General features: G+C 40.9%; 1 protein-coding gene across 13 annotated transcripts in view; it reads left to right on the top strand.

Annotated features, from left to right (window-relative positions):
• Positions 1-13,391, top strand: part of MCTP1 (multiple C2 and transmembrane domain containing 1) — a 458,878-nt gene that overhangs the window by 116,636 nt on the left and 328,851 nt on the right. The window contains exon 1 of one of the 13 annotated variants that reach the window (XM_045197897.2): positions 1,029-1,190. The exons of the other annotated variants lie outside the window; for them this stretch is intronic. The gene's annotated coding sequence lies outside the window, so the exon portion shown is untranslated. Of the gene's footprint in view, positions 1-1,028; positions 1,191-13,391 lie in introns of those variants that run through there. 13 annotated transcript variants of the gene reach the window in all.

Genomic DNA, 13,391 nt, shown 5'->3' on the forward strand with positions numbered 1-13,391 from the left:
CTGAAATTTAAAGGGATAGCCCAAAGGGGTAAGAGTAAAAAGAATATGGCTAGCATATCAAGCACCTCCCTTGTTGAGCAAAAACGTTCCCATATTCTGACAATTTGTATTCTGAATAAAAGATATTTAAAATATAAATTAATCTGATGATGATTTTATAATTATCTGCTAGTTTGGGGGGCTTTTGGTGTTAGGGGAACCCTAAGTGGTCAAGACTGAATTGTTGAATGTACATCCCTGAATTCTAGACAATCTAGGCGAGCAGCCTACCCTTCTAATGGAAAATGTCATTAATTCAGGGTGTGTGCTGATAGGTTTAGAGTCTTGGTAAATTTGTAAATATACTGAACATGTCCTTATCATACAACCATCAACTAATTTTATAATGAAAATACTTTTACTTCTATTGAATACCAGTTTTGTGATTCCTTTGAATGCCATACTAAGTATTGTTTTATTTATTTTTTAAAGCAATATCTGCCATATAGTAGATGCTGAACAATAGGTAGCTATTTATTGTTTCTACCAAATAATATTTTTTTCTGGATTTTCATCCTTTCAAGACTATGTTGATTCTTTTGGATTTTTTTCAGCCCACGCTAAGACCCTTTTACAGACGGTTAGTAGCATCCACTAGATGGGAAGGACCTTATTACGTACACTGGTGGATATTATGACACAGGAGAATCAGCGTGGAAGGTGCGGGGGGAAGGTGCCTGGATATGGGTGATTTACCAGCTGTTGGCAAGGCCAACTTTCCTTAATGACAGATGGGATCACTTTTATGAAATTGATTTTATTCTAAGGCTGTTGGCATGCTTATTGGTCTACAAAATTTACAAGCTGCCTGGCCTTTGAGATTGCATTGTAATATTCCATCCTCTTTGCTTCGCTCTTTTCAAATCTATTGTTGGCTAGGGTCAGAGCCATAATACCTCAAACTTACTATTAATTATTAACACCTTGCTGTGAATTTTTTTGTGAGGTTGCTTTGGGCCAGTTAATAAAGTGTGGCGAGGCTTGGGACGTGAAAGGAGGGAGCTCTCCTGACTTTTAGCAAAGGGTCACGGTTTCCATTTCGTCCTCCTCTTGGGGTCCAGAGTCAGCCTGGCTGCCTCCATAACTGTTCCTGAAACAAAGAGCACTTGGAGAGAGAGTGAAAAAGATCCCTTTCCCTTAGGGCAGCTCAGGTAAGGCTCAGTCTTGTAAAGGAATTCTTACTAGAATACAAGAGAATAAATCCTGATGTAGGGAAATAAAGAGGAATACAGAGCACCGATTATCTTATCTTTCTTAACTATAGTGCACAGGTTGGTTTGGTTGATTCCCTTCGCTTGACTTAACCATGCTATTGGAAAGGGAACCCCCAAATTCTCTTTTGGTACAGCCATTCACAGTGCTTCTGAATGGTGAGACTAAGTAGACTGAAAATTGACGCTTTCCTAGCCATATCCTACCTGAAGAAAATTGCTTTTCAGGCTACAGAACAGCATATTATTCTTTCCTGCTTACTATGGATGAACTACGGATGGCCAATACTTGGAAAAAGGTAGAGAAATACCTTTAAAGTTTGAGAATTTTCCAAATCAATGGCACCTGAAGAATGGTATAAAAAAGCTGAGAGCTCAGAAAGTTTGGGCTAAATCCAAACTCTATGTCTTAGTTTTACTTAGAGTTTGCTGTACATGACAACCTTTGTGTTGTTATAAGATTTATTTCTGTAAAAGTTATGTGCTAGTACTTATGTTACCTTTTTTATTTTGACCTACTTAAAAACTTTTGTAATGAAGTGTTACTATTTATTTATAAATGGTGAATGATACTAATTTGAAATCATTGGGAAATGTCTCTTTGGACTCAGCTTGAAGTTCTCCTCTAGTTTTATGAAGGGTGTTGCTATGTTCTTAGGAGGAAATGCTAGTCCTTGCTCATTAAGAACAAATTCCCTGACACATCTCAATACTGTGCCCTGCAGAGTACCCAATTCACAGTTTGAACTAAGTAATTGTCAGTTTGGAAAAGTAATTCGTTTCCTCGTGTAGTTTTGGATTGAAAATGAATATTAATTAATCTTATCAAAATAAATTGTTTTAAAATACAGAACTATCTAAATGAACATCTAAATTATTTTGTACCCATGTTTGCATTCTCTCTGGGTTAATTTTTTGTCCTCCTCACAATTGACACTTAACTAAAGTTATTATGAATTTATTTTTCTACGTGGTTATTTTTGGTACAGTGAGTTTTAAATACAATATTTACTATTGTGTTTTAGAATACTGTTTACAGATAGTAAATGCTCTTTCCCATAGAATAGCTTCTCAAGAATAATTTTATTCTTTGTTTATTAGTCTGTAAAAATACACTGCCAGTTTTGTTTTCTAAAGCCTGCTTTCCAGCTGCCTGTTATTCCCTTTCCTTGCCCTTGTTCTGGTCCAGTGAGATGGGGTCAGTACAGGCAGCTCTGATCTGCGATTTCCAAACAGCACGTAGCCTGCTAACCTGGAGGGAACTTCTAAATCTCAGGTTTACTGCCAAGCACAAAACTCCCGTGAGATCAGCAACTATGTTTCACTCACATTTGGAGTCCCAGCACCCAGCGCAGGTCCTGGTCCTCGGCAGGTTCTCAGTTAACGCTGGTTGAATTGAAGTGAGTCAAAATACAGGCAAGTAAGTCAGAACTGTCTGATTGTCAAGTGATAGAGAAGCCCACTCAAACCAGCCTAAGCAAAATAGGAATTTACTGGCTCAAGTAACTGAGATGTCCAGGGATACACATGACTTCAGATTTGACAGGATCCCAGGGTCTTTCCAGTGTCATTAGAACACCATGCTGCTCCTTTTTTCTTTCTGCCCTGGACTCTGCTGTCCTCTGTGTCAGCAGGCTCCCTGCATGTGGTGGCCAAGGGGACTGCCCACAGCTTCAGACTTATGTTGCCCTGACAAGTGCTAGCCTGCTCAGGAGAAGCGTCTCTGTAGATACCTTCAGCACAAGTCCTGTTCTGACCCCTGAGTCTCAGTGGTCGGCCGTAGATGGCTTCATCTTCTCTGTACCTGTCACTTCATGCAGGGGAATAGTGTATTCTGTCCAGACCTGGGTCAGGAATGGCCAGCCCTGGGTCAGGATCCACCCAAACTGTATGCTCTCAGAGAGGCACATGGTGGTTCCCCAGAAAGATGCCTGCAGGTGACTACCACCCCAGGAACAAGTTACAAAGTAAGGAATGGTAGCAACTGGCAATGGATCACAAATGGAAAACATACTGTAAGTTTGAAACTGGATTAACCTCCTTCCGTGGGCTACACTTAGTGTGTTTAGGGATTCAGTAATAGATTTAAACCTCTACTTGGGGTTTCTGGGCCTCTAAACCTGCAAGACATGGTGGAAAAAAATGTATTCTCCCTCCTCGGTGTGTAGACTATTGAAAGTTTAATCATCATATTTGTCTGGATATTGTGCACATTGCAGACTTAATTATTTTTTCTCTTAAAGATGAATCATTATGGAACAAACACTGACTAGCACAAGTTTTGTCAAGCCTGACATTTGTTCCTATGACTCCTGATGGAATCTTTTATAAGGGACAATTAGTAGATTTCCTTTTCAGCAGTGTGCCCAGGGCTTCACCCTAGTGGCAAAAGCTTCCTGAATGTCCCATTCTTTTTTTTAAAAAAAGATTTTATTTATTTTTAGAGAGAGGGTAAGGGAGAGAGAAGGAGAGGGAGAGAAATATCAGTGTGTGGTTTCCTCTTGAGTGGCCCCTACCGAGGACCTGGTCTGCAACCCAGGCACGTGCCCCGACTGGGAATTGCACCAGCGACCCTTTGGTTCACAGGCTCGCACTCAATCCACTGAGCCACACCAGTCAGGGCTGAATGCTCCATTCTTAAGAGGGTCTCCTGGAGTGTAAAGACAAGACACTGTCTTCCCTGAAACGCTAGCCTAAGTCTCTGTGGGACTCTGCACAATTCCCTAGGGTTCTCTTTAAATATCCTTGTTTGGGTTACAAGTGCTCACATGCAAATTGATTCCTGTGAAAAGCTTTGTGGGTCCCAGCATTCCCCAGGACAAGACAGACAAATACCCTAATAATGAACCCAAGTTCCATGAGAAAGTGTGTTGCTGAGTTAACACTATGCTGCAATCTCCTTACAAGGTACTGTCTTACCTTCGTGAGGTCAGGCCGAGCAGAAGCTGAAACTCGCTATGGAGTCCAATCAAAAACCCTTTGAACCTTAAGAGCATACGCTCCTCTTTCTTCGTTGGTTTGCAAATACAAGATGCACTTCCAAGTTGTCTGGAGCCCTCTGTTACTCCTGAGATATCACTTCCGGGGGACTTGGACTCATTGCATTTTTGTGAATGTCTGCAGAAATTATACTAATTAAGAATATTGAAAAGTAAGGTTCCTCTGTAGCAGAATATAATAAAATATCAATGAATAGTCAAATAAACTTATTTTCATTATATTGAGATGCCGTGTAAATGCATAACAGTATGCTTTTTCATACTATACACATTTTTATTTATTGTAAAAAGATTAATGGACCTTTAAAGATTTTCATATCAATTATTACCTGAATAAAAAATAAAGCTTTTAGTAACTGATGGAATATACAGTTATAATAAAATAATAGTGTTTTATATTTTATCTAAAAATTAATTTTCTTTTTTTTTTTTTTTTTTTTTTAAATTTATTTATTGTTATTTAATTACAGTTGTATGCCTTTTCCCCCATCCCTTCACCCCACCCCAGGTGAACCCACTTCCCTCCCCCCTCTCCACCCTCCCCCTTGGATTTGTTCATGTGTCCTTTATAGTAGTTCCTGTAATCCCCTCTACCCACTGTCCCCGCCCCCACCCCCCATCCCCGCCCTTGCTATTGTTACATTGTTCTTAACTTCAATGTCTCTGGTTATATTTTGTTTGCTTTTTCCTTCTATTGCTTATGTTCCAGTTAAAGGTGAGATCATATGGTATTTGTCCCTCACTTCCTGGCTTATTTCACTTAGCATAATGCTCTCCAGTTTCATCCATGCTGTTGCAAAGGGTATAAGCTCCTTCTTTCTCTCTGCTGCGTAGAATTCCATTGTGTAAATATACCATAGTTTTTGGATCCACTCGTTTGCTGATGGGCACTTCGGTTGCTTCCAGTATTTGGCTATTGTAAATTGTGCTGCTATGAACATTGGGGTGCACAGATTCTTTTGGATTGGTGTTTCAGTGTTCTTAGGGTATAATCCCAGCAGCGGAATTGCTGGGTCAAAGGGCAGTTCCATTTTTAGTTTTCTGAGGAAATTCCATATTGTTTTCCACAGTGGCCTCACCAGTCTGCATTCCCACCAACAGTGCACTAGGGTTCCCTTTTCTCCGCATCCTCTCCAACATTTGTTTGTGGATTTGTTTATGTTGGCCATTCTGACTGGTGTGAGATGATACCTCATTGTGGTTTTAATTTGCATCTCTCTGATGGCTAGTGATGCTGAGCATCTTTTCATATGTCTCTGGGCCTTCTGTATGTCTTCCTTGGAGAAGTGTCTGTTCAAGTCCTTTGCCCATTTTTTAATTGGGTTGTTTGTCTTCCTGGAGTGGAGTCGTGTGAGTTCTTTATATATTTTGGAGATCAGGCCCTTGTCTGAGGTATCATTGGCAAATATGCTTTCCCATATTGTTGGTTCTCTTTGTAATTTGGTGCTGTTTTCTTTAGCCATGCAAAAGCTTTTTATTTTGATGAGGTCCCATTTGTTTATTCTTTCCTTTATGTCCCTTGCTTTAGGGGATGTGTCTGTGAGGATGTTGCTGCGTGGAATGTCTGAGATTTTCCTGCCAATGTTTTCTTCAAGGACTTTTATGGTGTTACGGCTTATATTTAAGTCTTTTATCCATCTTGAGTTTATTTTCGTGTATGGCGTAAGTTGGTGATCAAGTTTCATTTTTTTGCACGTAGCTGTCCAGATCTCCCAACACCATCTGTTGAAGAGACTGTTTTTGCTCCATTTTATGCTCCTGCCTCCTTTGTCAAATATTAATTGATCGTATAGATTTGAGTTTATTTCTGGGCTCTCTATTCTGTTCCATTGGTCTATGAGCCTGTTTTTATGCCAGTACCAGGCTGTTTTGATTACCGTTGCCTTGTAATACAGTTTGATATCAGGTATTGTGATACCTCCTGCTTTGTCCTTCTTTCTCAAAATTGCTGCTGCTATTCGAGGTCGTTTATGGTTCCATATGAATTTCTGCAATGTTTGTTCTATATCTGTGAAATATGTCATGGGTACTCTAATAGGGATTGCATTGAATCTATAAATTGCTTTGGGTAGTATGGCCATTTTGATGATGTTAATTCTTCCAATCCATGAACATGGTACATGCTTCCATTTGTTTGTATCTTCCTTAATTTCTTTCTTCAGTGTTGTGTAGTTTTCTGAGTACAGGTCTTTTACCTCCTTGGTTAGGTTTATTCCTAGGTACTTTATTTTTCTTGTTGCTATATCGAATGGGATTTTTTTCCTGATTTGTGTTTCTGCAGTTTCGTTGTTGGTGTACAGGAATGCCTTTGATTTCTGGGTATTGACTCTGTATCCAGCTATTTTGCCAAATTCATTTATTAGGTCGAGTAGTTTTTGAGTGGAGTCTATAGGGTTTTCCATGTACACTATCATGTCGTCTGCAAACAGTGACAGTTTCATTTCCTCCTTTCCAATTTGGATGCCTTTTATTGCTTTTTCTTGTCTGATTGCTGTGGCTAGGACTTCCAATACTATGTTGAATAGGAGTGGTGAGAGAGGGCATCCTTGTCTTGTTCCTGATCTTAGTGGGAAAGCTCTAAGTTTTTGTCCATTGAATGTGATGCTGGCTGTAGGTCTCTCATATATGGCCTTAATTATGTTGAGGACTGCTCCCTTTATTCCCACTTGGCTGAGTGTTTTTATCAGAAATGGGTGCTGTATCTTATCGAACGCTTTTTCCGCATCTATTGATATGATCATGTGATTTTTGTCTTTGCTGTTGTTGATGTGATGTATTATGTTTATTGATTTGCGAATATTGTACCATCCTTGCATCCCTGGGATGAATCCCACTTGGTCATGGTGGATGATCTTTTTAATATATTGCTGGATGCGGTTTGCTAATATTTTGTTGAGAATTTTAGCGTCTATGTTCATCAGCGATATTGGCCTGAAGTTTTCTTTCTTCGTTGTGTCTTTATCTGGTTTTGGGATTAGGATGATGTTGGCTTCATAAAAAGAGTTTGGGAGTCTTCCTTCAGTTTGGATTTTTTCGAATAGTCTGTGAAGGATAGGGGTTAGTTCTTCCTTAAATGCTTTGTAGAAATCTCCTGTGAAACCATCTGGTCCAGGGCTTTTGTGTGATGGGAGTTTCTTGATGACTGCTTCAATTTCCTTTGCTGATATTGGTCTGTTCAGGTTTTCTGCTTCTTCTTCAGTCAGTTTTGGAAGATTATATTTTTCTAGAAATTTGTCCATTTCATCTAGGTTTTCAAATTTCTTAGCATATAGGTCTTCATAGTAATTTCTTACGATCCTTTGTATTTCTGTGGTATCAGTTGTAATCTCTCCACTTTCATTTCTAATTCTGTTTATTTGGATCCTCTCTCTTTTCTTCTTGATAAGCCTACTTAAAGGCTTGTCGATTTTGTTTATCTTTTCAAAGAACCAGCTTCTGGATTCATTGATCCTTACAATTGTGCTTTTAGTCTCTATGTCATTTAGTTCTGCTCTGATCTTGGTTATTTCCTTCCTTCTGCTTGCTCTGGGCTGTCTTTGTTGTTGTTCCTCCAGTTCTTGTAGGCGTAGGGTTAGGTTGTTTGTGTGAACTGTTTCTAACTTCTTAAGGTAGGCCTGTATTGCTATGAACTTCCCTCTCAGGACTGCCTTAGCTGTGTCCCATAGGTTTTGGGTTGTTGTGAGTTCGTTTTCATTTGTTTCCAGGAAGTTTTTGATTTCTTCCCTAATCTCGTTCTTGACCCATTCATTGTTTAATAGCATGCTATTCAGTCTCCATGATTTTGAGTGTTTTGGGTTTTTACCCTTGGGGTTGGTTTCTAGTTTCAGACCCTTGTGGTCAGAGAAGATGCTTGATATGATTTCAATTTTCTTGAATTTGTTGAGGGTTGCTTTGTGTCCTATCATGTGGTCTATCTTTGAAAAAGATCCATGGACACTTGAAAAGAATGTGTATTTTGCTTCTTTGGGATGAAAAGCTCTGTATATATCAGTTAAGTCCATTTCCTCTAGGGTATTGTTAAGTGACACAATATCTTTGTTAATCTTTTGTTTGGAAGACCTGTCCATTTTTGATAGTGGGGTGTTAAAATCCCCTACTATAATTGTGTTGCTGTCAATATCTTTCTTGAAATCCTCCAAGATTTTCTTTATGTATTTGGGTGCTCCTATGTTGGGTGCATATATATTTATAATGTTTATGTCTTCTTGGTGGATTCTTCCTTTGAGTATTATGAAGTGACCTTCTGGGTCTCTCTTTATGGCCCTTCTTTGGAAGTCTATTTTGTCTGATATGAGTATTGCTACCCCTGCTTTTTTTTCCTGTCCGTTTGCTTGGAAAATTTGTTTCCAGCCCTTCACTTTCAGTCTGTGTAAGTCTTTTGTCCTGAGATGGGTTTCTTGTAGGCAGCATATGTGTGGGTCATGTTTTCTTATCCATTCAGCTGTTCTATGTCTTTTGATTGGAGCATTTAATCCATTTACATTTAAGGTTATTATCGATAGGTAGTTATTCATTGCCATTATTTCCTACCTGTGTTCCTCTGTCTTTCTCTTTTCCTTCCTTTCCTTAAAGCAGTCCCTTTAGCATCTCTTGCAGAGCTGGTTTGGTGGAGCTGTATTCTTTTAGACTTCTTTTGTCTGGGAAGCTCTTTATTTGGTCTTCTATCTTGATTGAGAGCCTTGCTGGGTAAAGTAGTCTTGGTTGGAGGCCTCTGGTTCTCATTACTTGGAATATTTTTTGCCATTCTCTTCTGGCTTGGAGCGTTTCCATTGAGAAGTCAGTTGCTAACCTTATTGGGGCTCCCTTGTATGTTACTTCCTTTTTCTCCCTTGCTGCCTTTAAGATCCTCTCTTTGTCTTGGAAATTTGCCATTTTAATTATGATGTGTCTTGCAGTGGGTCTCTTTGGGTTCCTCTTGTTTGGGACTCTCTGTGATTCCTGGATTTGGGTGACTTTTTCTCTCCTCAGATTAGGGAAATTTTCCATCATTACTTTTTCAAACAGGTTTTCTATCCCTTGCTCTTCTTCTTCTCCTTCTGGTATTCCTATTATACGGATGTTGTTACGTTTTATGTTGTCCTGCATTTCCCTTATTGCCTCTTCATTCTTTCTGAGCCTCTTTTCCTTTTCTTGCTCCTTCTGGGTGTTTTTTTCTACTTTATCCTCCAGCTCGCTGATCCGATCCTCTGCTTCATCAAGTCTGCTTTTAATTCCTTCTACTGTGTTCTTCAATTCAGAAATTGTATTCTTCATTTCCTCTTGGCTCTTGTTGATATTTTCTATTTCCTTTTTCATGTTGATATAGTTTGCAGTGAGTTCATTGTAGTTTCCTTGTAGTTTCTGGTAGTTCTCTTTGAGCTCAGAGAGCTCAGTGAGCTTCCTGATGACCATTGCTTTGAACTCAGTATCTGATAGTTGACTTGCCTCTTTTTCGGTTAGTATTCTTTCTGAGACTTCCTCCTTTCCTTTCATTTGGGAATTGTTTCTTTGTCTTCCCATTGTTTGTGAGGCTCTTCTTGTTGGCCTCTGCTTCTTAAATTGCTTTGTTCTGAATCCCTGGGTTTATGATATGAACTTCTATGGTAGAATGCCAATGGGATTCGGTGGTGCTGTCTCCTTACTCTCCTGTGCTCACTGGTCTTGAGCTGACGTTTATGTGTTTAACACGGTCTAACTCTAGTCTTTTCAGCACTCCAGGTTTTGTTGTCGCACCTGTGGGAAAAATAGAAAGGGGGGGAGAAAGAAAAGGAAAAAACAAACAAACAAACAAACAAACAAAAAAAACCAAAGATGGGAAGGAGGGAAAAAGGAAATAGGAAAGGAGGAAAGGGAGGAAGGAGGGAAGAAGGATTAAAGAAAGATCGGAGGCAAGATAAGAAGGAATTTTAACAAAAATTAAAACATAGAAATAGATAAAAGAAGGGAGGAAGAAGACATAAAAATGGTAAAGGATGGGAGGAAGAAGGAATGAAAGAAAAAAAAGAGAGAGAGAGGAAGAAGGAGTTCAGGGGGAAAGGAAAAGGGAAAAAAAAAAAAAAGGGAAAAAAAAAAAAATCTTCTGTTGGCTTTAAACCGTTCAGGTTATTTCTGCTGTTGTCCTGTCTGTGCAACGGGAGGGGGTGGTTGGAAGGATTGGTTTCACTTTTCTTCCTTCCTGGGTCACACTCTTCACTGTTTTGTAGGTGTGGTCCCTGGCAGGCAATCAGGCCGTTGATCAGCCAATCCAGCAGCTTTGTTCTTGGGACTCTCGAGTGGCCGCTCCAGCCGCTTTGGCTCCGGACGCGTGCGCGCGCAGCAGGGGAATCCAGCCGCTTCGGGTTTGTGACGTTATTTGGGCTCTGAGCGCGCAGCCGGCCGACCGATCGAGCCGCCCAGGCTAGGGAGGCTGGCGCGCCGCAAACTGCTGGTTCAGCCGCCTTGGTGTTACGACTCTCGCCAGCCCCTTTGTGCTTGGGAAGTGCGCATCCAGCCGGCCCTACGCTTGGTGAGCGCGCAGCCCGCCGCCAAGCCAGAGGCTCTATGCTTGGGGGCCCGATCCAGCTGCCCGGGGCTTGAGACTCTCGGGTGGGCGGGGCCGCCCTGGGACCGAATCACGCGGTCCTCGGTTCCGAGGTTTTGGGTCTGTGGGTGGAGCAGCTAGTCTCTGCTCCAAAAGATCTCGGAGGTTTCAGGTGTGGGCGCCCCTCCGGGGTTTCATGTACGGCCCCGTTCGCTAATCTGCGCGCGCGCTACCGTGCGCAACCGGACCTCAGGTGAGCGCCGGTGCTGCTTATCCCGCGTTCCCCGTTCGCAGTCCAGGGGCGGAGGGGGGAGGGGCGCCAGGGGCCTCGGCCACCACCGAGAGTTCTCTAACTAGCCCCTGAGTGTCTCTATTTTCTTTTTCTTTTTGAGAAATTCCTCCTTTTCAAGCCCCCCTGGTCCAATCAAGCACCTGGCTGCTCACAGCGCAGCCTGGCCCTCTCTCAGGACTCCTGCAGCAGCCCCTGCGCCAGGGCTGGCGCCTCTGCAGCCCTTGTACCGCGCGGTCCCGGGTCCCGGGGACCTTATTGTCCTTGAGCACTCTTCTTACCGTCAGATCTTTCAATGTCCTCTATCTTTGGTCTCTAATCTTCGTATATGCTGGAGTACTGTTGGCTGTTCGCTCTGCTCCTCAGATCAGCTAGGTATTTCCCTGGCACTGAGGGGAAGTGGATTCTGCTCCCTCCTATGTTGCCGCCATCTTCCAAGGCCTATCTAATTTTCTTAATATATCCAAATTAAAATGGCAATACATTGGAAAAGTTTTATTTTAGCAAATTAATTCAAATGCTATGCAAGAACATCCTATTTTGCGCAGACCCTGTTTAATAACATTTAAATGGTAAGTCTTTATGTTATCACTTAAATTCATTCATGGGCTCGTCAATACCCACGTGAGGGTGTGGTTGTTAAATGGGCAGTGCTGGGTGTGCTTTCTAGGAAGTAAAGGGTCCTCTCCATCCCTCAGTAGTCGTTGTTGTAGCTCTTATTACTATCGGTTTGTCTCCTAGATTTCCTAGGTTTTGAATCTCCACAAAATTTTATCTTAATATTCAGCATGATATTCTTCTTTTATTTCTTTGTGGAAAATCTGATATGTTACTGTCACTTTTGGGCTATTTTTGCAGTTATCACAGGCCAAAGCTGTTTACCAAAACAAAATGAATGACCATAGTAGACCAAAGAGAACACATGGCACAAATACAGCTTATATATGTTACAGGTTATATAATATAATAAGTAAGTATCTTATTCTCTTTATAATTGATATCTAAGGCATTCATGTTGGGATTTGAAATCTCGTCATGAGATTTCAAGCTGCACATGCAGGAATAGAAATGGTCCTCTGATGTGATGCAGAGTGTAATGGGAAGGCGTGGCATACCGGGAAGCGGGAGATCACAGGAATGGACTGAGACGGGGTCCTATTTCATTCAGTACATCTCTCAAACCTTAATTTTTAAAACTTTGTCCTTAACATCCCTGAACCTCCCCATTTCCAAGAATTAGCACTTCCAACCCCTTGTACTCATAGAACTTGATCCATTTCCCTGTAACAGCAGAGCGTGTTGAGTTGTGTGTGACAATTTGCTTCCAAGGCTGTCTCATCTACTAGCCTGGAATCTCTCTAAGAGCAGGATGTAGGTCTTATTACTTGGAATCCTTTACGCTGGGGAAGTGCTGATCTGTACAGAAGGCACTCAAAACCTGAATAAAGTTGAATAAACAAGATGGTCTCACTTTTACCTAAATAGCAAGTGTATATTTTGTTTGTCTCCTAAGACAGCTACATACATTAATTCCAAATAAAATGTAACAATGGCTCCTCAATGCCTTTGAAATAAACTCTGAATTCTGCTTTACATATGAGGCCCTTTAAGACCTGGCTCTTGGTATTTTCTCTGCCTTATCAGTCAGAACCTTGTCTCTTACACATTATATTTTGGTCATATTTGACATTTGCAATCTCACATATTGGCATACAATTTCACTGTTTCCTGTCTTTATTCTTACTGGCCCTTCTGTCTGGAAAACCTGTTCTCCACTTTTATTTTTATATTTGTAGTGTTCAGTGGTCTCTGTGATTAAGATGTATTTTCTACTTTGTTGAAATACTTTTAAATCCAAAGAAATATGTGCTAATGACCATAAGGCAATAAAAACAATAATAATAGCCTTTAAGTATACATTACATGCTGGCATTATGCTAGCACTTCACCTAGAGTATTTTACTTATTGCTCAAAACAACTCAGTGCCAAGCGCAATTCATATCCTATTTTGCTGATGAGGAAATGAACACTTAGCTGGAGTAATTTGCTGAGGTCCACATAGCTGATGATAGAGTGACCACTAACAGTTACTCATCTTCCCCTCCCCACTTCAGACCCGTTTTCCTGAGCAGTGTCGTTTGTGGCCTTCTATACCTTTCTCTGTGTTCGTACAGCACGCACACACACACACACACAACCCCCACTACTACAGCTAGTTACTTTTGCTAATTTTTTAAACACTTATAGGAATCACCCCTCATGGAGCTTCCTCTGACCCTTACCTCTAATCTGGGACCTGGGAATCTCCCACATCATCCCGAACATACCATTATCATGGATTGCCACAGTGCCT

The sequence above is a fragment of the Desmodus rotundus genome, chromosome 1 (assembly GCF_022682495.2).
Source record: "Desmodus rotundus isolate HL8 chromosome 1, HLdesRot8A.1, whole genome shotgun sequence".
NCBI lineage: Eukaryota > Metazoa > Chordata > Mammalia > Chiroptera > Phyllostomidae > Desmodus > Desmodus rotundus.